Source organism: Aythya fuligula, chromosome 1 (genome assembly GCF_009819795.1).
Source record: "Aythya fuligula isolate bAytFul2 chromosome 1, bAytFul2.pri, whole genome shotgun sequence".
NCBI classification, from domain to species: Eukaryota; Metazoa; Chordata; class Aves; order Anseriformes; family Anatidae; genus Aythya; species Aythya fuligula.
The window spans coordinates 182,165,043-182,190,563 of NC_045559.1; the positions used below are offsets into that span (position 1 = coordinate 182,165,043).

At 39.0% G+C, this 25,521-nt stretch overlaps 1 protein-coding gene across 3 annotated transcripts in view; it reads left to right on the forward strand.

Moving 5' to 3' along the window:
* The window catches only part of DCLK1 (doublecortin like kinase 1), a 243,734-nt gene that overhangs the window by 137,177 nt on the left and 81,036 nt on the right, over positions 1 to 25,521 (forward strand). The gene's annotated exons all lie outside the window — the stretch shown is intronic.

The window sequence follows — 25,521 nt, forward strand, 5'->3', positions numbered from 1 at the left end:
TAGCAGTCCTTTGTGAGCTTATTTTCAATTTTAAGTATCTTCAATGGCAAAAAAATGAATTAAGTGGAAAACTGTAATTTGTAAATGACTTAAGAATGACCATCCATCTTTCAAACTATGTAATCACGTCTTGTCTGACAACAGGGACACAAAAGCAGTTGTTGAACTGTTCCTGCAGCTTACTGGGGCATTAACATTACAAAGAAGGATTTCTGTATGAGCTGGAGATGTACAGAGAGTCCAAAAAGCTCTAACGGGTAATTTGAAGAAACTTGTGCTCAAACATTGAAAAATCAAATACGAGTGTCAAAACCTAACACAAATACTGTACTGTTATTCCTGTTACGGTAATTACATACACAACTTATTCTTCATCTCTCCTTTTATGCCTAGAGTTTCTGCAGTCCAGGTGAGGTTGAAAGGTAGAGTTTGCATTTAGTTTCAGAGCTTTATGGCCGTTCATAGCTTGTGGCCTTACCAGAGGTCACACAGTTCTTGTGGCATTGCACTTTTGCTTGGTAAGGGGTCTGAAGAATGAAGTAAATTTGGAAAGACCAAGAGCTTTGTCAGTTAATGACAGTTTTATAAAGTGATTGAGGAGTTGGTACGTCAGCCGACTCTACACGGGAACTGTGGTTATTCATGAGCTGCAGTGCTGATGGTCAGCTGGTGTTTCTCTGGTCTGCAGGACTATGATAGAAGTTTTCAATCTCAAGTGACTCAAAGATCTGTGGAGAACATGTTTTTTTTGTCATCTTAATCCTTTTCATGGCTCCGCCATTAAGCATAACCTTTGCAGGCCTAGAGTTTGGGTCTAGCTGATGAGCTCCTTTTGCAGAAGTGATGGGATAATCTTCTAGCTAAAATAAGAGATTCCTTGATGCTGTGGGTTTCTTTGTTGTCTTAGAGGTGAATCCAGCTTTTAATGGTTTTCTGCGTTCCCTGGATTTTTATTGCATTGATCTGTAATATAATTTGCATGCGTTGTGCTTTAACAGCTTTCATCTGTAGGTAGGATATCGAGTAGTTCCGACTTTTATGATGTCATTATTTCTGACTCTGAATTTGGTCCAGGTGCTCATTATGCGTTTAAACTCCATACAGATGACAGGCACTTACTGATGGAGACATGGCTATATAGCAGGAGTTTCTTGTAGTACAGATGAACAAAAAGACTTCTTGGAATTGTTTAATGTGAAGGTAACCCGAGTGTACGAGTACAATGCAAAGTAGGAACCTGGGAGCTCAAGTGGAGTATTCATAAATATTCTTTAGGATTTCAAGACAAGGACAAATGCTTCCAGCCTGAAGCTGTGCCAGGTTAATTCTTTAAAGACCTTCTAGATGAGACAACAGGATAAGAAAGACCGCGGAGAGCCCTTGCGGATTATTGTTTGTCGCAGTCTCTTTCACACCATTTATTAAGAATGAATTCTGAATGAATTCATGATGCTGGAAATAGATAGGTCTTGTTGAAATTGGAGACATGAATAAGGAGGTTCAGTGATTGTTATCGAGAAAAGTACGGCGTATAGATTGTCAGTAATGGAAGCTGCTTTCAGTAGTTGCTTTTTGAGCCTGTAGGTAAAAGTAAATGGAAGCTCCTTAGGATTGTAGCTTATTCAGATTATATTGCTGCAGTTGGATGTAACTGAGGCTTCCTTTTTTTTTTTTTTTTTTTTTTTTTTTTTTTAAAGCATGTAAATTGTCTTCATTAAACTGTATTGATTTTGTTATCTTTAGGGATCTTTTGGTGCTTTGGATTTGGGGGTGAGGGTGCTTTGGCTATGAAGTATAGGGCAGCAGCCTTTTTCTTCCAGCAAATCTGTCATCTGGAAGATTTCCAAAAATGCTTGCATTCTCGTAACTCTTTCAAATTGTTGGTACAGCATACTGAAGACAGCTTGTATAGTTCTTGTTGCTGTCCCAAAATATTGACATGCCAGTGTTTTTTTGTTTGTATTGTTGGAACTATATATATAAAGGGGGCATACCGTCTCCAAGCTCTCAAATGATGGTCTTGATAGAGGGGAACAAGCCAACTTTGTATGATGTATAGCTATATCCTTGTAAACGTCTCTGCTTTCATACAAGCTTAAAATTCTGAAACATGCTTTCTGCTTATCTGGCAAGTTTGGGAAGTAAATCATTTGTAGACATAATTTAATAAAGAATGTCCATATAAATAAGGCTGTGTTAGCATGCTGGTTATGGCAGGTTTTCTTTATAAGCATTTTCAGTCCTCAACAGATCATACGGAAAACTCTTACACATGCATACTTCATAATTACAGAATAGATTTTTCTGAATGATAGTTCTTGTGTAAATGTCCCAGAAGTCCGTTCAGAGCTCCTGCTTTTCGTACTGAACACCTTATAATATCATCTGCTCTTTCACAAGTAGTCCTAGTCTGGTGGCCTGTTTCCCTGTGCTTGCCAGAAAATCCTTTTTGTCCCCTCCCCAACACGCAAAATAGCATAGCCAGAGTCATCCACATGACCTCAAACTTCTGTTTCAGATCCTTCTTCAGTGATATTACTTACCTTACTTTGGTGAACCTCATGGTGCAGTTAGGTGGGTGGGCACCTGAAAATATTTAGTGCTTTATATGAGTATGTGTGTGGTTTTTATTCCATTTTAGATAACCTGTATTTCTCAAAACTATTGAAAAGTACTTCCATGTCTTTATATCTCCCTTTTAGGGAATATTTCATGGTTCTCCATGTCTGTTTTAATGATGATGGTATTATAGAATACCATTATTCACCACCATTTGCAATGAGCAGGGCTGTTCCTATTACAGGGCCCTCTACAAATTTGGGTAAATGTCATCATTTGAGTTACACACTGACTTTTTCATGTCTGCAACTGCAGAAGGCTGACTTGAGACTCACAGTGGTGGCTGAGTGGTCTGAGAAGACGATCCGTCACATTCATCCTGTGGGTTAGTCTTTCAATCCAAGTCTGAGGAAATTATGATTTAGTTAGTATATACGGGACCTCTGAATGTAATTTTGAATGATTCCATCTATCCATCATAGTACTTGTCTTCCTTACTCACAAATTTGTCTGGACAATGATTCCATACTTTTCTGTGTGTGGTTAGCATCTTAGGTAGCTGGGAACAGTTTTGGTAAATGTGTAGACACTTGGACAATGAAGTTGAATGTGATTCTTGGTTGTACTGTGATGAGATCTGACCAGTTCGTGCATTGAGAATGGGAGAAGTGAGGAAAAAGAGATCTTCATCCCAAAACACAGTTTTTAAAAGTTGGAGCCCATTCTTCCCACTGCAGCATTCACTTGCTGCGCAGTTATCATAGAATCGTAAAACATCCCGAGTTGGAAGGGACCCACAAGGATCAACGAGTCCAGCTCCTATCATTAGGAGTAGTTTGGTGTCACGTCTCCCACGCTGGAAGTGTTTAAACTCTTCACAGTGTGTGTGTTAGAAGTGCCTGGCTGGGCAGGGTACATGACTGCCACCATCGGCACTGCAGTGGGAGCTGGCGTCATTTTCTTTAAAGCTGCCTGTGATCTGCAAACCCGGTAATGAAGAGAGAAAAAAGAAATGAAATGCAACAGTAATACGTACCTCCTGGGTATTTGAAAGCCACAGAGTGCTAATTAAAATCTCAGACTTAAATATCTGATGCTAGGGAGTATGAAACAGAACATGGGGTAGCTAGAAACCGTAACTTTACAGATAAACAATGCCAAAATAAAAACATAAGTGTCTGGGGCCACTTAGCTGGGATTTTAGTAAAATTTTCATTGAATAGGCATTGGTATATACATCTGAAAACTCATTTATTTTTCGAGCATTTGCATGTATTAATCATGTTATTTTCTCAGATCCCTCAGCTGTGAGATGCCAAAAGGTTATCAAATGTGGCTCAGCAGTTCCTAGCTGCTTTCTGCCCAGCGTTCAAGCCGTCCCTTCTTAGGCCTTAGCACTTCACCCAAGGAAACTGTCCCTTCTTTGCTGGCTCACCTCTTCACAGGACCAGGGATGACTGATACCACCTAGAAATGCCAGTGAGCAGCTCTTAGAGCTTGATGCTGAAGATATTTCACGCTAATGCTTTTTGACATGTCTTCTTTTACCTTCCAAGTACCTTCAAATTAACCTACCAGGGCACTCGATTTCCCCTCCCCTCGTGGTGTAACCGGCTGAGTGGTAGCGTGTGGTCTGTGGTAGAGCTGGGCAGAAATAGAAGTGGTGTGTGGAAATAGCTGAAATTGGGCTGTAATAAAAACAGATACAGTATAAGGAAAGAGCTAAAAATACTTTACGAATAGACGCGTGTGTGTGTGTACAAATGAGAACAAAATTATAATGGCCAGTATACAGATTCTGTTGCTTAGGGATTTTCTTCCTTTAACAATCTGTTGATTTTTCACTTCCTTTTACAGAGGATTTCGCTTTGGTTTGGTCTTCAGCTCAGAAGTAATTTCTTTACTGCTTATTATTTGGTAAAATGATACTATTTCTAAGCATCTATTTTATATAAGTACTGGTAAAAATCCAAATCAATGTTTTAGCTACAAAAACAAAAAATCAAACATAAAACAAACAAACAAAAAAAAAAAACCAGCACAAAGTCCCTTGTACTAATACTTGCAGTTTACTTCACTGTTACCTGCTTCCCTCAACATTTCAGCATCACTGCTTCCTCCTTCCTTTGCCATCCCTTGCAGGACAACGTTGGAAGTATGAGACTGGAAGTCCATGCCTGCAATAGCAGTAGCCTGCGGATATGAGGAAGGGGAATTGGAAAGAAGGTTCTGCTTCTCCCATGCCAGCTCTGGGAGGGGGGGGAAATGCTCTGTGGTGGTGTACAGCATGGCACGCTAACCACACATGCAGTAGGCAGAAGAAGTAGAGGTGGTGTGTCCTCCAGGGTGTAGGCAGGATCTTCACAGAGCATCTCTGTGAGGTCCAAAGACTTCTGAAGGAATCTTTTATTCACATGAAAGCACTTCTAGAGGTGTGAATTTTGTCCAGACCTTTTTTTTTTTTTTTTTTTTTTTTCTTTGGAGATGTATAAATCTCAAAAAACAACCCAAAACCTTAATCAGTGAGAGTTTTTATGGAATCATGTTTTCAGATCTGTTCCAGCCCTGCTTCCTCTGATTTCCTTAGATGGACAGATAATAAACTTTTCCCTAACCTTCTCTAACTTCAAGGAATTGAGGACCTATACTTTGAGCAAATCATCCTGAGAACAGGCAAGACAACGTGGAAGATTTCTATCCACAGTGTTAAAGTTTTCATGAAGTTTTATGAGCAACTGGTAAACAACATTTTGTAATGGGAGGTATCAAGCAGCTTCAACTATAACATTCAATTGAATGTTTGGTTGAAGTGAACTGTAATGTTCCACTTAATGTAATCTCAATAATGTGTTTTGCAGTAGAAAGGAGGGCTGATGGTGTGGTTCAGGCAACATTATACACGTGAGTTGCAGAGAAACAAAAGTTCTTGGCACCAAGTATCTTTTAAATGTGGCAATGCTGTAAATATGAGTCACAGAATGGAATAATTTAGTGTTTCTTTGTGCATTTCTTGACGTGCACTTCAGTAGAAGTACAAAAATTTTAAATTGCCATTTTCTTTTAAAAATGGATCTTAAGTGGTGCTACTAATTACAACAGCAAGAACAACATTGCATGTTTTATATTGAGACATCTGTTCGGCATGGTGTCTGGAGTTGATACAGCTGTGCCAGTTTGGATTTCTCATGCAATTAATAGCCTGGGGATCTAAGTCCTCCCAAAAGTCAGGTGCTCAGAGATGTCTGAACATATATTGTCAGAGCAAAAATTAAAAAAAACTTCAATAGAAGTTGCTGGGCATCTTTTGTGGCTGCAAATCGTATGAAGATTTTCAAAAACGTTCAGTGTGTTATCAAGATCTAGGAATATGAGATGGCTTTGGTAAAAACAAGTTAAAAAATACCTGCAGTATTCAAACATTTTCATCTTTGATGAATTTACGTAGCTTGATGTTGGAACTGTTTGAAAAAAGGTCTTTTTAAAAGCAAGTTACACTGAACTCAGAAGCATTTAGAAGATGTAGAAATAAGATTTTAGAGCAGATCATGGTATTAAATGTGAGGCCTGAAATAGAAGTTAATCTTGACATTTGATTTTAAGCCAATCTATGGAGTGAAAAAATAAGTTGCATCTGTCCCTCTGAACTTGTGTCTTTACTACCTCTTCTCCTCATAATGCCAGCAGAGATACTGCAATATATATATATTGAGTCTGTATATGGCAGAGATTTGAAACAGTAAAAATGAATTCAGTGCTAAAAGGAGACTGCTTTCTAACGCTCTGTGACTGTCAATGGTAAGACTTCATTGAGTAGCTGTAGCAACCCAGCAGATTCAGAGTAATACCAGAAGGAGTCAAAAATGATCAAATAATCACAAGAATTTCAGTAGAAACCTTGATGTTTTAGTTTTCCTAACTTGAACTTGGGCATATAAAGAACTGGTGTCTGTCTCACACTGTGGACTCCTCCTTTGCCGTGGCACCACCTTTCTTATAGCTGACTCCGGTGGTCTTCCCCTCACATCATCTTCTCAAATCCTCGATTGTGGTCATTTCTTTGTTCTCCAGCTACAGTCCCAGTGTTGTTTGTGGTTCCAGCCCATCAAATGTGGTTTCTTTGATTGTCCAAGGCTGCATCAGAAAGCCTTTGCTCTATCCTTATTCTCTTTGATCCTCTTCAAGTTCTGCACTTGTAATATCTTTACAGTTAACTCATACATTATTCTCTCCTAATTTCTCTTCCTACTCCTTCACTGCTTCGTTGTATCAATAAAACAAACATCCCCCCACCTACTTTCAGGCAAAAGGGGAGCGAGGTGACAGAATAAGCCTCAAGATGTGATAAGATGCTGGCAGACAATATTTTTGTCTGTACAGAGCAGTTAAGGACACTCTTGAATATTGTGTTGAGTGAAAGCATCTTTGCCCTTTGAATTTCACGGGAATGACATTTTTTATATATACTTCCCTTTAAGGTGTTACTGACCTTTGAACCAAAATTATCCCATGTATTCCCTTCCTCTCAGTGATGAAAACTAATTTGTTCGAAATAATTTTGAAAATGAAATTATGGGAAGATGTATTTACACAAATGGGAGAAACTATATTACATCGAAGTCTTTCAAGGTATTTTGTTTTACCCTGTTGTAACTCTTAAATTAGATTTTGTCTTTTTCATCTTTAGTGCTGTAACTTCGATGGTCTTAACATGTTTGGAGTGCCCCCCTCCCCCCCCCCCCGAATTTCCTACCATGGTATTGCTTGTGCTGGAAACAAACTTGCTGTGGGGAGAAAACAAACAAACAAACATAATAAATGAATAAATAAATAAAAAGCAGAAGCTTGATTACAAGTTTTGAATATTCAAAAATGGCAGATCTTTGGGCATTCACTTACACCCCTTAAGTAAGACATATTTCCAAATTTCACTTTTCATATTGTTTGGAGTTAAAAAAAAAAAAAAAAAAAAAGGCATGCATTGTTTTAGAAATCTAAAATATCACTGCAGAAATGTGTAATTATTTAATTAAGGAAATACAGGAAAAAATAGGAAGTTTATTTGGAAGCTTTGTATACAACCAAACACAATCCAAGAACATCTTCAGCTGGTATATATTGTCATAGTCCCTTGGTGGTAACTCAATTAAAATCAAGTTGTACAAGTCAAAAATGTGCACTGAAGTGTGCACATTAAACATCTGCTCTAAAAAAAAATAAATCTAAAAATATTTTGAGATTGAAATAAACTGCAAAAATCTGTTTCCTGTTGTTTTCTCTTTTAAGACATTTAGCTCTGTAGACCACATTTGTAAAGCTGAAAATCTATGAGGGCCATTTAATTATGGAAACCATAAAAACTAAGATGTAAGATACTACATTAAAGGAAGGCTGACTATCTGCTAAATGAATTCAGCCAGTTCCTTTCAGATATGATCAGTATGATGTACAGGCAGAAAGTTAGGGAAATTCCAAAGAAATATGGGGAAGGGAGTAGGAACAGTTTTGTGAAAATGACAGGGAAAAAAATCGGTAAGACTGGATCGCTTCTTGGTTTGTTTTTATGGCATGCTTTGAGAACAAACTTTCTTTATTGATGCATGTGCTAAAATGATCTTTTGCTGCAGCTTCTTTCCATTGCTGTCTGGAACCTGGAGATGAAATCCAGAGCTCTGTTTTACATACAGGTTTGTTTTAATGAAGCCGCAACATTTCTGGGATTCTGACCAGTAAACTTAGGGAAATCCAGTTTGGGGAAGGTCAAGCTTCACTAGGGTGAAGCATGGCTCTTTTTACAGCATGCTGGTCATGCAGCTGATAGCTTTTGAGTTGAGTCTCAAGAATGTAGGTCCTGCATCTGGTGACAGCTTCAATCAATTGATTCTTTCCATGTAAGAGGTGAAAACAGGTAAGACCGTTCCTCATCTCCTTTGTTGCTTAGTAGCTTGTTGAATAAAGCCACAGAAGTTAAGTGAAGCATAAGGCTTTTTTCTTTATGTAGGTGTTCTCCCCGTCTATAGTACCAATACAGTAAAAATCACCACATATTTTCCCACCCCCTACGTACATAATGAAAAAATAGCTTTTGCCTGAGATATAAAATTAATCGTGTGGAGATCAGCAGCACACTGCTATGCTGCAATTCTATTGCTTCCATAGAGATTCATTTTCCATTTCCAATTGCTAGGGGAGCCATAAAATATTTAGATACCTACGTATGTAGGAATCTTTTGTTGGATACAATTGTCCAGATATAGAAGATCTGCAGCTAGCTTTGGTGACTGGATCTATGAGATTTAGGGGGGGGGAGGGGAACCCACAGCACTAAGATCTGAAATAAATTCTGCAGACTTTCACATATTATTTAAAGTAACCTTCAGATTAAAATGAAATTAATTACTCATTTGCCTTAATGTAAAGCAATGTGTTGTATTAAACCAAGGATGGATGTAGAGTTCTCTTGAAGTGTCCTCACTGCGTTGAAGTGGAGAAACGATGGACATCTCTTGTCTAACTTCTATGGATTTTATTAGCTACTTTATTCTCTCTGAGGTGTAATGTAGAAAAAAAAAATGTAGTATACACCCTCTTGAGAAACATTAACATGTGGAAAGTTGTGCAGAAATAGACAAAAATAACACGAGGTCAAATTCTTCATTCTGCCTTTGAACTACAGTTTATCTATAAAACCTTCCAAATTTAGGTGAGATTTTTTTCTGCCTTTTGCCACCAGCAAAAGTGTGGCAGAGGAACCCCAGTTTGCCATGACGGTTACCTTCTAACCTACCTCATTAGGACTCCAGTATCTCTGGAGTCCTAATAGGACTTTATACGCCCAGGTGATAAGTTTCTGTCCCCAAGAATCCCAGGTCTCAGTTTGGCTCCTTGACTTTTTCCTGTCCTGTGTCCCATGCATTCACCTCTCCTGTCTTAAGAGAAGCCCAATGTTCCTGTGAGTTTTCTTCAAACGAAGGGTCCGTTATTTAATCTGGTGCACCCAGATGCTCCATTTGGACCTTGGGACAGGGCAGCAGGTGAATGAAGCGAAGGATGAGAAGGAAGCGAGAATGAGAAACAGTAAAACTTTAATAAATGGCTGTTCTGTTGTTGGAGCGTCTGACGGTGGAACATGCACACATTGCCTTCTATGAACATGTGCATTGCATCGTGTTGAAATCCAACAAATTTCATCCAAACATCTAAATATTAGATGGAAGCGAGCAAAGAGTTATGGTTGCCAGAAAAAAATACAGGGAAGAAAAAAAGGTCCTGTATAGTACAGTGAGTAGTAACTGGATTGGTAGACATTTGTAGGATGATACCGAAAGGGCAAACATTTAGGTCATCTAATTAGGAAACTGAGCAAAAAGTAGGAAGAATAAAAAAAAAAAAAGCAACCAAAGAAGACATATGTAGCAAAAGTTATAAAATTGTTTGTTGCATTGCTCTTCCTAAGTAAGCAAGGGCAGCACTGTACCTGACGTACGGGAGGTTTCTCAAGTTGCATAGTAGGGTGGTTGTGCCAGTGTCGAACTGGGAATTACATCGGTGTTTGCGTTTGGCATTCTCTGCACGTTCCATAAAGCAAAAGTTCTGAGCGGATGTTTGCAAAAGTTTGACATTAGCTGATGTATAAACCTTTTCTCATAAAGTTATTTTGTTAGACTCACAATTAATTCAGATAAAATGCATCAGTTTGTGAATTTGTGGATGCTATCATATTAATAATAATTTTGCAGGACGATAGACATTGTTTCAGCTACCTAATTCAATACAGGAAGTCAGTGAGATCATAAATCATGGAACAAATTATCTTTTATCTTAAAGGAGAGTGAAAACACTGCTGTTAGATTTATGTGAATGGACATGTGCTCTTGCACCTCGCTGCTCTGAAAGCAAATTGGTCAGTTTTCCTTACAGATACATTTGAATTATCAGATCAATACTCACCGCACTGCTTTTTAGGGCTCCTACATCATGTCTTGTGGTCAGGTGTCTTCCTGAACGAACAGCTGATTTTAAAACACTTTCCACTCCATTTTTTTTATTCTAAATTATTTGATTGGCTGGTAGACTTGAAGTTCATATACACAAGCAATTTCAGTATCTTGAAAAGCAATCGCACATCAGCTGAGCTGTAGCAATTGTCCATGTGCACATAATTTGATCTCCTTCTATTGTAGGCTCAGCTAAGCCATGTTGCACTAACTCACTTTTACCATGGATAGATGCAGATAATTGCCGTGACTCAGCTGACACTCACGGTAAGCTGCAGTAACCTCATCATCTGCTTGAGCCTTTTTTTTTTTTATATTACAGCCTTAAAGCGGAGCTAAGGAAGCTTTTCATTTTGTTTGCTTTTTAAAAGATTTTTTTTCTTTTTTTCCTTTTTTTTTTTTTTTTTATGGAGTGTGGATCCGCTTTTGTGGTTGGCTCAGCCAGGTTCAGGTTCTGTGTGGTAATTCAGGGGCCACGAGGTGCAGGGGGTTACAAAGACCTGCCTCTACAGCTGCAGCTCACACTCCTGTGAAAAGAGAAGCCCAAACTGCTCTGTCGGACACACGGGGAGCGAGAACACTCATCAACAAGCTCAGCACAGACAAGCACTTTGGAGCCACGAAACAATCTCCTGCCCACATGGGAGTCTGCAGGAAAGGGTGGGAGGTTGACGGCTTTTTGGACCTGGCCCCATTTCATCTTAATCTGCTCTGGCTCCTGATCTTTTCAAAGTCTCCCCATTGTGCGTGTGATTTCTGCTAAACATGCAGAGAAATTTTTAAGATCAAGACCATATGATATAGCAAGATTAATCTACCCTTTGGCCTTCACCTCTCCCTCCCACTGGGGGAGAGGTTTGGTTCTGCTAATTTGTCATGTTACTTTTTTTTCCCCTGCTATCATTTTTTTTCCTCCTCATGGTTCACCTAAATTGGGGATTTTGGTCCAAACACTCTCAGCATATAATGAAGATAAATAGAATTTTTCGTGTCCACTACATGCGTTTTAAAGACATCATTGTTTATTTCACCCTGTTTCAATGTGGAGAATTTGTAACTCATTTGTAGGATATAAGTGTTTTTTTCACTTTTATTATATATTGTGGCTTAGTGAATCCCTGTAGGTCTGCAAAGCAGATGTGTTAGTACAGCCGGTCTAACAGCTTCATTCCTTCCCTCATCTTCTGCAATGCAGTCAAGGTTCGGATTGTTATGATATGCAGTAATTAAATGTGAATAAATAAAATATTACCAGATAATGAAGCTGCAATCCCCTCTGTCATGTTAAATCATTGATGAGGTGCCTGTGAGTAGGATCTGTGGCTGATGATGTCTTCTGCCTTGAAGTCTGTGATGAGTTTTAGGTGCAATTGTGCAAATTTTCCCATTGTCTTTGCATCAATAGCCAGAAAAAAAAAAAAAAAAAAAAGACAATAAAATATATATGGGTCATCGTATCCTCCTGCCTCATCAATCCATTCCTTTCATGTTTCCTGACACTTGAATAATAATGGGAAGTGGACTGATTTTGCAGATAACAACTATGTACGTAATTCAACTGTGTTACCTTGATAGCTACTGGTATGAAATTTGCAGGCATCGTAGAATGAAGAGTTAGGTTTGGGGGAAAAAATGCAGAGGGCCTCTATTTATCAATATGTTTTTAATATTTACCCCATGGTATATAAATTTCAGTGACGATATGAAAGAAATAATGATCAAAATTAAAATCTTTGTGTACATTTATCTGTTTCAAAGCAAGGTAGATAATGTAGATCCTACAAATCCTACTGTCCTGGAAATGAGGTATGAATTCATTATTCATACTCCTCTGAAAACTGTTGTGTCCCCATAATGGCTTTGAACCCATCTGAAATGCTACTTGTAGGTCTGTATTTTATTGTTTTATCTATAAATAACTCATAATACTTAATTTCAGCTTCCAGAAATGGGTAGTTGCACTGTATTCCTCTCACTGGTAAGGAATTTTACTTTTGTAAAGCCATGGAATATCCAGGCTTTATCAGCTGTAAATAATAGGGGTAGGAGCTCCTGTTCAAGCAAGAAGGCAACTTACACGTCAGGTTGGGCCTTTCAGAGGTGATGCTTGTGTGGAGCAGTCCAAGTTCAAAGAGCTGGTACATTACAGCTCTTCTTCACCTGTTTTGTTTGGTCACTGAGCATATGGCTCAGCCCGTCAGGTATTCCTGGCCTTAGCCTGTAACTGCTGCAGAAACGTCAGTCTCCTGTCACAGTCTGTAGGGTGATGGGGTTGAGACTGGACAATGAAAGTTCTTGAGGACTTGGTTTACTGTGTTCTCTTGTGATTTACCATTGCACTTGCATCAGTTTGTAGTACTTGTGTCCTTTTTTCTAGCATTTCCTTGTTGTTAGAACTACTTTTCCTTAGAGATGTCTCTGGTACTCTGCTTTTACATTACTGATGAACTTCACTTTCTGTCACATGAAGATAGTGGGGTAGATAATAAGTAGGAAAGAAATTGGACTGGGACTGATTGTTTTTCCTTGGTACCATTGCAGAGTTCCCGTTGTTTAATATTAGAGATGCCCAAATGGGATTTAAATAACCCCCACCCACAGTCGAGCGGTCTGTTGCAGCAGCACGGAGCTGAACATATGCTCATTTACCTTCCTGAGCTCCATTTTCCCATAGCTAGGTTGCTACCAGTTCTCGAGCTAAATCTAAGGAAATGGTATCTCCAGATCTCGGCACTGCAGTCGCACAGTAAAGATGCCTCATTAAAAAACCCCTATTTGTTCATGGCATTCTTGTAGTGTAGGAAAACATGCCTGATCTACCCAACAGAGTTCTGGCATCCGGAATTACCTTTTATCTCCACAGGTTTGCATGCAGGCACATGTAAATTTGGAGTAAGCAAACAAAGCCCAGCTTGTGGCACCTAAATAGAACCACATGCTGCAAACCTCAGCCAGCAGCACAGCTGCCAGCAAAGCTTCAGCGTGCACGCATCCCAGGAGCAATGTCAGCAGCTGCAAGCCCAACAACATTTCTGGCAGTGATGTTTTCCAGTTTAGGCCTGGCCACGCTTTACATCTCTTGCCCATCTGTTTGTTTTGCATTGTGTTACATCATCTCGATTGCAATATTTAAACTATAAAATCATCGGGGAATCATGCAGAGGGGGAAGCTGCCTTGTGCAGGTTGCCTCAGGGAGAGCTTTCTATTCATAGGACATGGTGTCAGAGAAAGTGCAGAGGCTTTTTTGTGGGAGAAACAGACATATGGGAAGCTGGGACTGACACTGACAAAACCACGGGGAGGTTGGGAGCAAATGGGAAAGTTACCACAAGGATACTTTGTCTTTGGTATTTCTGCATTTTGCTTAAGAAGCAGATCCATGAGGTTCTCTGAAAGCTTCTTGGGTTCCAGATATTGGGGGAATAGAAACGGAGAATTTCAGGGACTATTTTACTACTGCCATTGTTGTCTCATTCAGTGTTTTGGTGGGGGGGCTACTATTGTAAGAAAAGTATGTTGGAATGACTTTTCAAAGAAAATTGAGTATCTTTTTGAGAATATTTGTAGAAAATAAGTTATTAAGCATTGGCTTAGCATCAGGTCTTTACTGTTAGCTGTTCCTTATCTGTTCAGAAACAGCTTTGGAGTGTTGCATCCCTTCCAAGACTAGGAGTACTCTTACTTTAAATATTGAACAATCCCAGACTTTTAAATGCATATTTCAGAGAAATAAGACTTTAAATAAAGAACATATCTGAGAAAATTGTGGGTGATTCACAAAGAATAATATGGCAGAACTTGTTAAATTAATTATTTTTTCATCTTTCATAGTTGCTACACGACTTCAACTCAAAAGCAGCCAGTGTTTTGTCAACCCATTTGACAGCCCTCTTCAAGTACTTCGGAGAATTTCATTTTTATTTGAAACAACATAGCTATGCATTTGAATTTCTTTGAAATTAGTAGAAAAGAAACAGGGCTAGAGATTTTCCTTTTGCCTTGCAGGCAAAAAATTACATGGGTCAAAGAATTCAAAAAGTGAAACACACCTGTGAAACATACTCATGTACAACACTGGTTACTTTATCAGCCATAGTGATGGCTTTCATTTAATTGAAGGCCAACTCAAGCTGGAATTGTCTATTATCAGCTAAGTTTGTGCAATTGAGTAGTGAAATAACCTTTCAAAAAAGAGACTAAAAACAACAATCCACTGAAATGTATAATACCATAAATAATATCTGTTATTTTAGAATGTATAGCGTAAAAGCATTGCTTCCAACAATAACCCATCTGAATGTATATAAATACAGTCCTATTAATAGATAGTTAACATTCCTCCTGTCCTCACTTGTTTACCCGTTGCATGTTGATCATCATTTAAGCATCAGCTGCAAGTTAAGCTGTAATCCTTCCTTGATATGTTTAAGGTCCAGACTGCTTCAGAAGATGGTGTGGGCGAACATATTTTTGGTTGGTTGGCTTTTATTTTGTTTCTTTATGATAGCTACTAACTGGGCTAGCATTTGTGAGTTTTTTTTGTTTGTTTGTTTGTTTTGTTTTGTTTTTGTTTTTTGCTTTTGTTTTAAATATGGACATGCCCGTTAAAGAAAAAACATGTTTCTAGAGCAGATTGAGTTGCGGGAGATAGAGGTGTGCCTCCTCAAGCAACTCTAGCAGCACATCAGTTCTGCTAGAGTAAGGAACGATGTAATCCCTGAAGTCAGTATGGACCTGTTTCTCTCAGTATTAAGTTACATCATATCATAGGTTTGGAATGAGTGTTACATCCTAATGGTATGAGAGGATGTTGGCCAACAAGATCCTGAACTGTCTGTGAAGGAAAATGTCTGCATATTTTGGGATATCATTTCTGTTAGTGCCCTGCACTAGAGGAATTCTTAAAGCTAATCAATTGTCTGGTTTTTGAAGACAAATAAAAGATTTATCTCTCAATAGTCACTCTACTCAGGAAATTATACTGATTTTAATTTATCCATTAAGCAAGCACTCTTCCCTTGCTAATAATGCTCTTGGACTTAAAGTCAGTTTTATATTAGAGTGCGTCTCTTCCTTTTACTTATCTTTCAGCTAAATCCAGACAGAAGTGCTGACAGTGAAGAACCTTTTGAGTACCTTGTATGAGTCATAGTAGGAAGAGTTAATCAAAAGAACCATAGAAGGGATCTGATAGGTCCCAGAGGAGGACCTGCTATACCCCAAATTGTCTTTACAGGTTTCTGACTAACCTGTTTGCATCAAATTGTAGTTGGGGAAAATCAACAGGTCCTCTACATGATGTGTTCCAGTTCTTCCTCTTCCTTGCAGTTAAAAAAATGTTTCCTTGTGTCATTAATCATCTGGAATTATTTCTAGAAACTTAAGATCATTCTATTTTCTCTTATTACTGAAGTAGGAATTATTTTTCTTTCTTCTTTTTTCGCAATTTGTTATGTACTAAAGGCTGCTATTTTTTGCCTTTTAACCTGTATTCTGAGCTAATGATCCCATTTAATCATAGAATATCCAAGTTCGAAGGGACCCACAGGGGTCATCGAGTCTAGCTTGTGGGTCCCCAGAGGACCACCCAAAAAATAAAAATAAATCAGATTTAGATTACGTCTTTTTCATTGGTCATGTTTCCAAGAGTTGTGATCTTTCTTGATGTTCGCTCGACCCTCTCGAGATGAAAACCACATTTCTGAACAGGTTACACAAAAGTACATTTGTTGTGGTAGCAAATTGTTCAGTAGCACTAAGGAGAACAGAATAATGCAGGTGTCTTCCACACAGTGCTCCTGTTCATATCAGCAGGATGATGATTCCTTGGGCTGAGTAGTTGGCTTCAGATTCAGCACATGTCCCACTTACATCCCTCTTTGCAGAGCTGTTGTCTAGCATCTATGCAACCAATTCAAATAGTGAGTTGGCTTCAACCTTGTTTCTGTTGCTTATTTTCCTGGATTTGGTCATTCTGCTTTGGACATTTTCAATTGTATCCTTTTTTATTGTTGTTGTTGTTGTTGCTCTCTTGTGCTTATAGTTTTATGTATGGTGATGCCATCTCCAGATTTAAAATGTATTCTAAGCTTATTAATGAAAATATTGGTTAGTACTAGGCTCAGAAACAACCCTGCTGAGCTCCTCAGCTCCTTCTCAAACCTAGGAGAGAATAAGCTATTAGTAACTACTCTGGATTTGTTTTCTAATACCCATCTTAAATGCAATTTCTGTAGATGATATTTGCCTAAATTGGGGTTTGGGTTTCAAATTCCAGATTAAAAAAAAAACTTTTTCATCTCTTCTTCTCCCCCCTATTATGCTGTCATGGAAAGGCCAATTTGATGCAGTTTGTTCTCGATAAAACTATTTTAGACTATTGAACATAGTTTTTAATATATTCTAAGCTTTGGATTGTTTGTTTCCTTTATAACTTTGTATTTTGATGGAACAACAAAATGGCTAAGGTTGTAAGAGACCTCTGGAGATCGTCATATCCACCACCCCTTCCTGCCCAAGCAGGGACACCCAGAGCAGGCTGCCCAGGCCCACGTCCAGGCGGCTTTTGGAGCTCCCCAAGGAGGAGACCCCACAGCCTCTCTGGGCAGCCTGTGCCAGGGCTCCGTCACCCGCCCAGCACAGCAGTGCTGCCTGGTGCTCAGAGGGAGCCTCCTGGGTGCCCGGCTGTGCCCATGGCCTCCTGTCCTGGCACTGGGCACCACTGAGCAGAGCCTGGCTCTGTCCTCTCTGCACCCTCCCTTCACATTCTTTTTTTCTGGAAACTCAAGTTACACTGACTGTTCCACAACTCCCAGCTTACTGCTTTGTCCCATTTTTTTAAGATATGCACTTGATATTTTTTTCTAGTCTCTTGGAACTTCACTTGCCCTTCACAATTCTGAAAACAGGCACCTGATAGCTTAAAGATTGTCCCTAAGTGGTCTGCACGTCTAGCCAATTTGCAATTGTTTATCTGAGGACTCTCTCTTACCTATTCTGCTTGTAGTGTTCTAATCCCTCTGTTGCTAAGTTTACATTATCTGCATAATTGCAGGTAGTCTTTCTAAAGCAAATTGAAACAACAGCATCAAAACAACAAGTTAAATAGCTGGCTTCTCAGATTTGTCTGCTTTAATGATTAGTTTTTATTTGTATATTTTCTTTTTTGTGCAAGACTTCTTACTAATCTAATCTATTAAATGTGTGAGTGCGATGGGAATTTGGTTTGTGCTTAACCTTTGTGACAATAATCTTTATCCCAGTATAGCGTGTTTTGTTTCTTTGGGAAAAAAGTTTTTAAAACTTTACTCTGCCTGATAAAGTAATTTCAGTGATAAGTTCATCATAAATAAGAAGATTTACTCAGAAAAGCTTTAAAAGCAGAAATAAATAGGACATTTGGTTTAAACACATTTTTTTCATTCTCACCACAAATCAGAAGGTATAACCTGAAACGTCCAAGAAACCTGGTTAAGTGTGTTCAAGTTGACCATTTCGAATGGGTGCTTCTCAGTAATACCTTAACCGATGCTTTCCACGTGCAGCCAGCGTTCTGCAAATGAGGACTTTTTACTTTTCTAACTGCAGAAGGGCCTTAAGCTTATAAACTTCCAAAACAGTCACTTGAGAATGAAGACAGGTTAGTACAAATGGTAGTCTTTAGACAGCAGATAGCAAGCAGTACCAAAACCCCAGTATTTTTGGGCTGCAACATTGTCACTTCCATTGTGCTGGAATCCAAAAAAATATGATGGAATGCCTGTATACTTGATGCTTAGGATGATGTTAATATTTACCATATGCACTGGATTGGGAGTCTGTTTATTCTCAAAGTAAGGAACAAGATGATTTTTAATAGGTAATATGACAAATATTACCTCTCTGCGCTGAGTAAGAAAGCAAACCATTGATCTTGCTGAACAGAAAATTCAAGAAATACTGAATTTGTTCTGTCCTCTCACTTCATCGCCAACTGTGTGAATAAAACAATGCCAAGAAAATGCCATCCAATTTGTGTGGATAAAGTAAAGGCACTCCAATGATGGATGTTTCTCCTGAGGTCTTTGAGGGATAGATAATACCTGCTGTTAAAGTATATGCCCAATAAATATGCATTTGTCACAGAAAGAAAAAGAAGCCTTTGGCCATGTCTTTGTTTCAGGAAGAATAATGCTGAGTTCATATATAAAAATCATTCTCTTGATTGTAGTTGTAGTCAGCTGTATCATAATCGTTTCAGTTAAATGTAACTTTTCATCATCTTGGTCAGTTCAGGTCGGGTGGTATGCCACCGGAATGGGTTCTGAATACAGGGGCAAACATGAGGAACATCTGTATAAGCACTGGAACAGCTCCGGTGAGGTATCTTGAACAAGCAACGTTAATTAAAATCTCTGAAAATGAAGCAGAGTATGTGGCAAGACACGCGAGACATACGTGTTAAAGACTACGTGTGTGTTTAGAGGTGTGTTTTAGCTATAGCAAATGAATTCTCTTTTTCAACTCAGTCTTCAAGCTTTTTAAACATAATTTCTGATAATGCTGTTTCAGAAAGTAGCATTTTACACATAAAAATTCATTCACATGGTTTCAGTAGGAAATATTTCAGATTCATTTAGACAACCAGGTTTTGAAGAAGTCTTCTAATTTTCTCTGCCTACAAATGCAGTTAGAAAATATTTAGATGATATGATGTTGTGCCTTGTCAGTGAAGCTATTGAATGACAAGAAAATTTTTATTATTATTATTTTTTAATCTCCGTATTATCACTGCTCTGGGGTGGAATTTTTCTGTCTCTGTCAAAAAGTAAAATTTAATATTATAGCATTTATATAGCGAAAAATAAGTGATTCTGACAAAAAGGTTGACACTTGGAGAAGGTAGGAAGATAAAATCTGTTTGCAGTATGATCACAGACTATAGCAAAAAAACTTATATTTAATAAAAGAGCCCAGCCCCACACAAAGATACTGCTTGTAGTTAAGGTATGTCCACCAGTTCTCAAACTCTGTAATCCCTACCTGGTCATTTCATGAATAAGATTAATCTTTTCTAATTTATAGGTTCCTAAGATAAGTCATGGAAACCAGCATGTTCTGTTGGCTGTGGAAGGATTGTACGGTGAATAGTTCATACCTATACATCATATTTTTAGCTGTCGAACAGTAAATGAGTTCAATCCTGCCATCAGTGTCTTTAAATTATGGAGAAAGGAGCATGTTTGAAGATGAAGTAGGAGATACTTGAAGCGTTGTTTTGATTACACATGCAATCAATATCTCTTCCTATTAAAACTTTCTGGTTGATTTCACAGAAATTGGAAACAAATAAGGGCTTTGAAAGTTGGGAATTAGAATCAGAAATTAGTGATAATAAATGATATTCCAGTCAGATTTGCAAATACTGAATTCACACACACATTATTTCTAACTTACAAAGCATTTTTGGAGTGGTACCTACATATGAATGCATTGTTAGGTTGGGTGAATCTATTTGGACTCCTAACAGCTTGCAGATTATTCTATGAAGCTTTTCTCTCATCAGTGAATATTTATCCCTGTTTCAGAATTGGAGAATGCTCATTCACGTTAACGAAAAATTAGCTTTTTCAGTAAAACCATGTTTCTCAGAAAAAAAAAAAAAGGCTGCATATTTGCTACTACAAATGTTTGGCACGGTTTAAATAAACAGTATTCCTAATCTTTATCATGAGCAGAGGGCTGGTTGCTGATTAGAAATCAAACCAAACGATAGGATATCTCAAAAAAACATGTGTTTACAGTGGCAGATAGCTTAGTGCATGGGATAAAACTTTAGGATTTTGTATTCTACCCATACATCACTGTCCATCTGCATCAGAAACACATTGAACGGGAAGACATGCAGAACAAAATTAAAGTCGGCACAACCATGAAAACAGATGATGAGAAAATGCTTAAGCCCCTGTGAAACTCTCTCTCTTTCCTTTCTGGGAACAGGTTGATAGTTACCCTTTTGAACATGTCATAATTACAAGTCATAGCTGCCAGTGCTACATCTGTAGGGTTGAGTGAATTGCATTATGTATCAATGCCACTAGAGAGGGCGATACCATTTCCCTTTTGCCGAAGAGAGTGAAATTTAGTTCTGCAAACAGAAGATTACTGTTTTTAGTTGAAGGCATGAATGCAACTAAAAAGTAAAATCTTATTAGCTGCATTACGAATTAGCTACATGGAACAAATCACTCAACATTAAAAGCTAAAATCTGGGGTAATGATCTACTGATTGGCCTGAGGACATTGCTAGTGAGGCTAACATCTTTAAGCAGTGGTAAAAGGTACAAGCCGCAGGCTTAGAGTAAAGTGGCTTACCAACAAGCATGGACATCGCTGATCCTCCTGCCTTGCTTATCTGTAGGATACAGCTGTTGTTGAAACCAAGTTAAATGTTCTCATCCCGGAGAAACAGATTGGCAGGGATACCAAAAAATAAGTATCTGTCCCCTACACACAGCCCTCAAAAAAGGCAAAATGCAACAGAGAGTGATGCTTTAGCCCAGAAAGAACTCGAGAAGTTCATACAGTCAACTTCTGAGTAGCTGACAAGTAAACCTTTTTGATCTCATGGTGATTTAGACAACTTTTCGCAACCTTCTCTAGCAACATGTTAAATTCATTCGTTTTCTGACACATTTATTGCAGATTAGTTACTCTCTGCTGCTTTCTTGCCATTGTAAAGTTTAATGAACATAAAAGCTAATTAAGCATTTTGGAAATGGAACATCACATTCAAATCTCACGCCTGGAGACTGGAGTCGTTATGATTCTGCGCATTAGCATCCCTGAATTACCTCGTGCTTATACTACGTACATTTGAGAACAGGAATAATCAGGAGCTTGCAAGTATCTTGGGCTTCCTACTAGTTGTACCAGTTGCTACCACTCATTAGCATCACCGTGCAATCTCAGGAACTTTCTGTTCCTTGTCTTGGCCCAAAGGTGTCTCAGCAATGTCACATAGTAGCCTTGGGATATTTCCTCTTTTTTTTTTTTTTTTTCCTCAGCCTTACTGTTGTTAATGTCCATTAAATGCCTCAGACCTCTGTGGTAATATTGCATGCTGTAAAGGGACTGCAGTGCTACATTGTTAGTCTCACTGCTGGTAGTCTGTGTTTATCGTCCCCTACTTTGTAGTTCGGTCTGTAGCTACACAATGGAACATCTTACTGCAAGATGTTTCGGCTGGAAAACATTCTTATTTATCTGTTATTCTGAGTTGGAAAGCAATAAAGTCTGGGATCAGACCTTGAAATTGACCTTCTTTTGCTTACCATGGGTATCATCATTTTGTTGCTTTAATCTTCATCGATGGTGAGAGGAAGGACCAGAGCTTTGTGAAACATTTCTTTCCTCACTGAACACACGATAGAAAAATGTCATGTTTTCCCCTTGCTGAGCATGCCAACATGAGTGAGAAAGACAGCATAACTGTCTTCTGTCAGGAGTTCAGATCTATTTCTGGTACAGTTTTGGCATCAAAAGAAAATTGGGGAAAAAAATGCTATTCCGTTTCATGGCTTACAAAGCACCTGTTGTAGTTAAGGGAACACTGCTGGTGAGGAGAGGGTAAGTACATATTTCTGTACCCGTATAGATACTGAGTAGAAAGTATGGTTTTAAAAACCACACTGTTTTGTTTTGTTTTCCCTTCTTCTTTATGTACACATCGTTTTCCTGTAGAAACTGGCAGATTATGGTGATGTCTTAGAGGAGACAAGCCGTGGTTGTGTGGTTACTGAGTGGGATCTTTGCCTGCAGTAAAACTTAATTTTCCAAACTTAATGTGACAACATAATTGCATACATAAACTGTTCATGGGAGCTCAGACCTTTTTGCAACAAGTACCATGGTAGTATGGTGCCTGCAAGTCTTTTTAGTGTTTGTGAACATGAGTTGCCTTGGCCCTGGTGTGTGTAGCACTGAAGGTTTGCCTGTATCTGCAGCACATGCCATAGCCCATGCCTTTTATGAATAAACTTGTAAACCTAGAGGAAAAATGGCTTTTGACAAAACTTACCTTGGGCTTCACAGTGGTGTTTGAACAGCGAGAGTATTGAACTATGATCTTTTAAAACTTCACAACCTGGAAATTATTATGGTGAGGAAAAAGAAAATCATGCCAAAGACGTTCATAGCTGATTTTAAAATGGTTTGTACAAGTAGAAAAACAAGGAAAGAGGGGAAAAGTCTCTGACAGACTAGAAAAGAGAGAAAGCCCTGGCAGCAAAAGATGCTAACAGATCCAGGGCTGTGCGAGCAGGAGCAGATCCAGTAGAGAGAGGGAGGTAGCCAGGCCCCTCTGCTCAGCATGTGGGAGGCCACGTCTGGGATAGTCTCCAGTTTCAGGCCCCCCAGTTCAAGGCAGGCATCACTAATTTGGACAGAGTTAGCAGAGGACCATCATGACGATGTGTGGCTGGAGCACTGGCCATGTGAGGAGAAGCTGATGGAGCCCAGTTCAGCCTGGGGACAGGATGACCCTGGGACAACCTCCCAGCAGCACCCAGTGCCTGTGGAGAAGTGTTGGATCTCCACCAAGCAGGCTGAGTCGGGCTCATCATGGTGTTGGGTGGTAGGAAGAGGCTTCTCTAGGCTAAAAAGTCCAAGCACTCTCAGCATGTCCTCACAGGAGAGGTGCTCCAGTTCCTTCATCACCTCTGAGGTCCTCCACTGGGCTCTTCACAGTATGTCCAGGTCTTCCTTGTACTGGGGAGCCCGGAACTGGAGACAGTACTCCAGGTATGGCCTCATCTACATGTGGTCACCCAAAAGGGTTTCTTCTCCAGTGGGAAAAGATTCATTTTTCAGCTAGCTGTGGAAGGTGGGTTTCTCCTAGAATACTATGCCACTACTGCAGGGTTACTCAAATAACAGGTTATGGTCTATATTGGGCCCATCAGGGCAACCTGCACCCCACGCCTAACATCACTCTTTATAAAGGGGACTGTCAGTAGTGAGGGGTGGTCAAATCTCCTGATGGCTCCCAGCCTTCCTCTTTCCTACAAACAGTAACACCCTTCCATAGCATATAAGCGTGAGCACTTTTGCCAGGGGAGAAGGAAAATGGTGACAAAACAGCTCTGCATTTCAGTTCACACATATCTTCTTTGTCCACGTGTGACGAAGCTCAGGTGAAGGAGAATTACTTTATTATTTTCTTTCATTTCTGAATCTGTTGGGTGAAAATAAGTGCTGTCTTGTATATTGTCTGAGGCAGGATTTTATCAGTAGGATAGAAACATAAATTGGATGTGCATTTAGGTGCCTATTCTTGTCTTTCATACTACCTTCTACGTGGTCCTTTGCAGTAATGTGAGGAGAAATACATGTTTGAATGGAGAATCTTATCTCTAATCTCATTCTGACTCTGGGCGGTTATAAGGTATCCGAAACTTAAATAAGAGTTAATAATTGTAGTAAGATGAGAGATAAGGTGCAGTGTGTAGCATGAATTGCAAGAAAAGGAGGCAGATACTGTGTTCTGCATATGATGAAAGTAGAGGAAGGCCTCTTACATAGTAGAGGATGTTACGTTAAGTAGCTGACTGTTTTCCTCATAGGCTCTTAAGCCAATGACTGTAGTCTAATGGTTTCTGATTGTTTGGATCATTCTATTTTAGGTTTTCTTTTGTTGTTGTTGTTCTTTTGTTTTATTTTCCATTACAACATGCAGTTATCTTCCTGACTGATTCCTGTGAATGGGGACTTGCACCGGGATGACGTCTTAATTTTACAAGATCAAACATTCTGTAATTCTATATTGGCTGTTAGGTGTTTCGTTGCTTGCTTTAACGATGAGATTAGCCATCAATGAATTGCATAAAAAGTCAACAGAAAGAAATGAGCTGCTACTTGGCATTAGGAAGATGGGAGAGTTTAGGAAGAAAGGCTTCTTGGTAAGACCAGGGCTTTTCATGGTCCTCTGTGCTCTCAGCTGTGCCGGGCATTCCTTCAGTAACGCATCAGTTCTTGCTTCCATTTCCTTCAACAGCTTGACGACAGACAAGCAGTTAGGGCAGCCAAGAGAAATACACTTCATGACATCATTCTCTGGTGGATATATTTAAGTTAATTAGTTATGCTCAATTTTATTTCTTTGTTCTCTAATCTGTCTAAACTATGTTACAGGCTCCACTGATCATCTGTGAAGACTAAATAATGTGCAGGCTTGTACATAGTATTTTCTGACTAGGGAGGAAAAAAAAAAAGTCTTGTTTATTTCTCTTAACCTATTTTGAGAAACTTAACCATGGGAAGAAAATGGGGAACAGGTCTGATACAGAAATAAATGTCTATTTATTTTTAAACAAGTATACTGACATTGAGAGGTGAATACAGTGTAAACATTGCTGCAGACTTATAATAGTATACTGGCTAAGAAGTGGAAATCTTTTTTTTTTTTTTTTTTTTCCCCTGACTGTATAATATGTCTGGTGATTAATTTAGTATCCATTATGACTGCAAGATATCAGCTTTATGCACACCCAGTTCTTTCATCCTCAGGCCAAGAACCATTTTGCAGGCGTAATGCAAGAATGCCTACAGAGCCGTGTGGGTGTATGTAAACTCTAACCTGAACATCTTGCAGTGTTCTCAAGTGGGAGGGTAATTTCGCCTCTTCATTGATTTTACTGATGTCTCTTATGAGCAAGTAGTGCCATTTCCCTCAACCTGTGATGAATTGCGTGTGCCCACAATGTGGGCTGTTGCTCACCAGAGGATTAAGCAGGAGCAACAAACCTGCTTCACTTTTCTTCAAACCTTTCATGAGTGACAGACACCTGCGTCATCTTCTTCAGTCTTAACATTTTGATATATAAGAGCAGCCTTCCGGTTCTGCTAGAGGAGACTGCCTAGGCTGGCAAAAATGCTTACATTGCAACTGGATCATTTACAAGAAACCACTGCATTACTTGTGCTGAAATC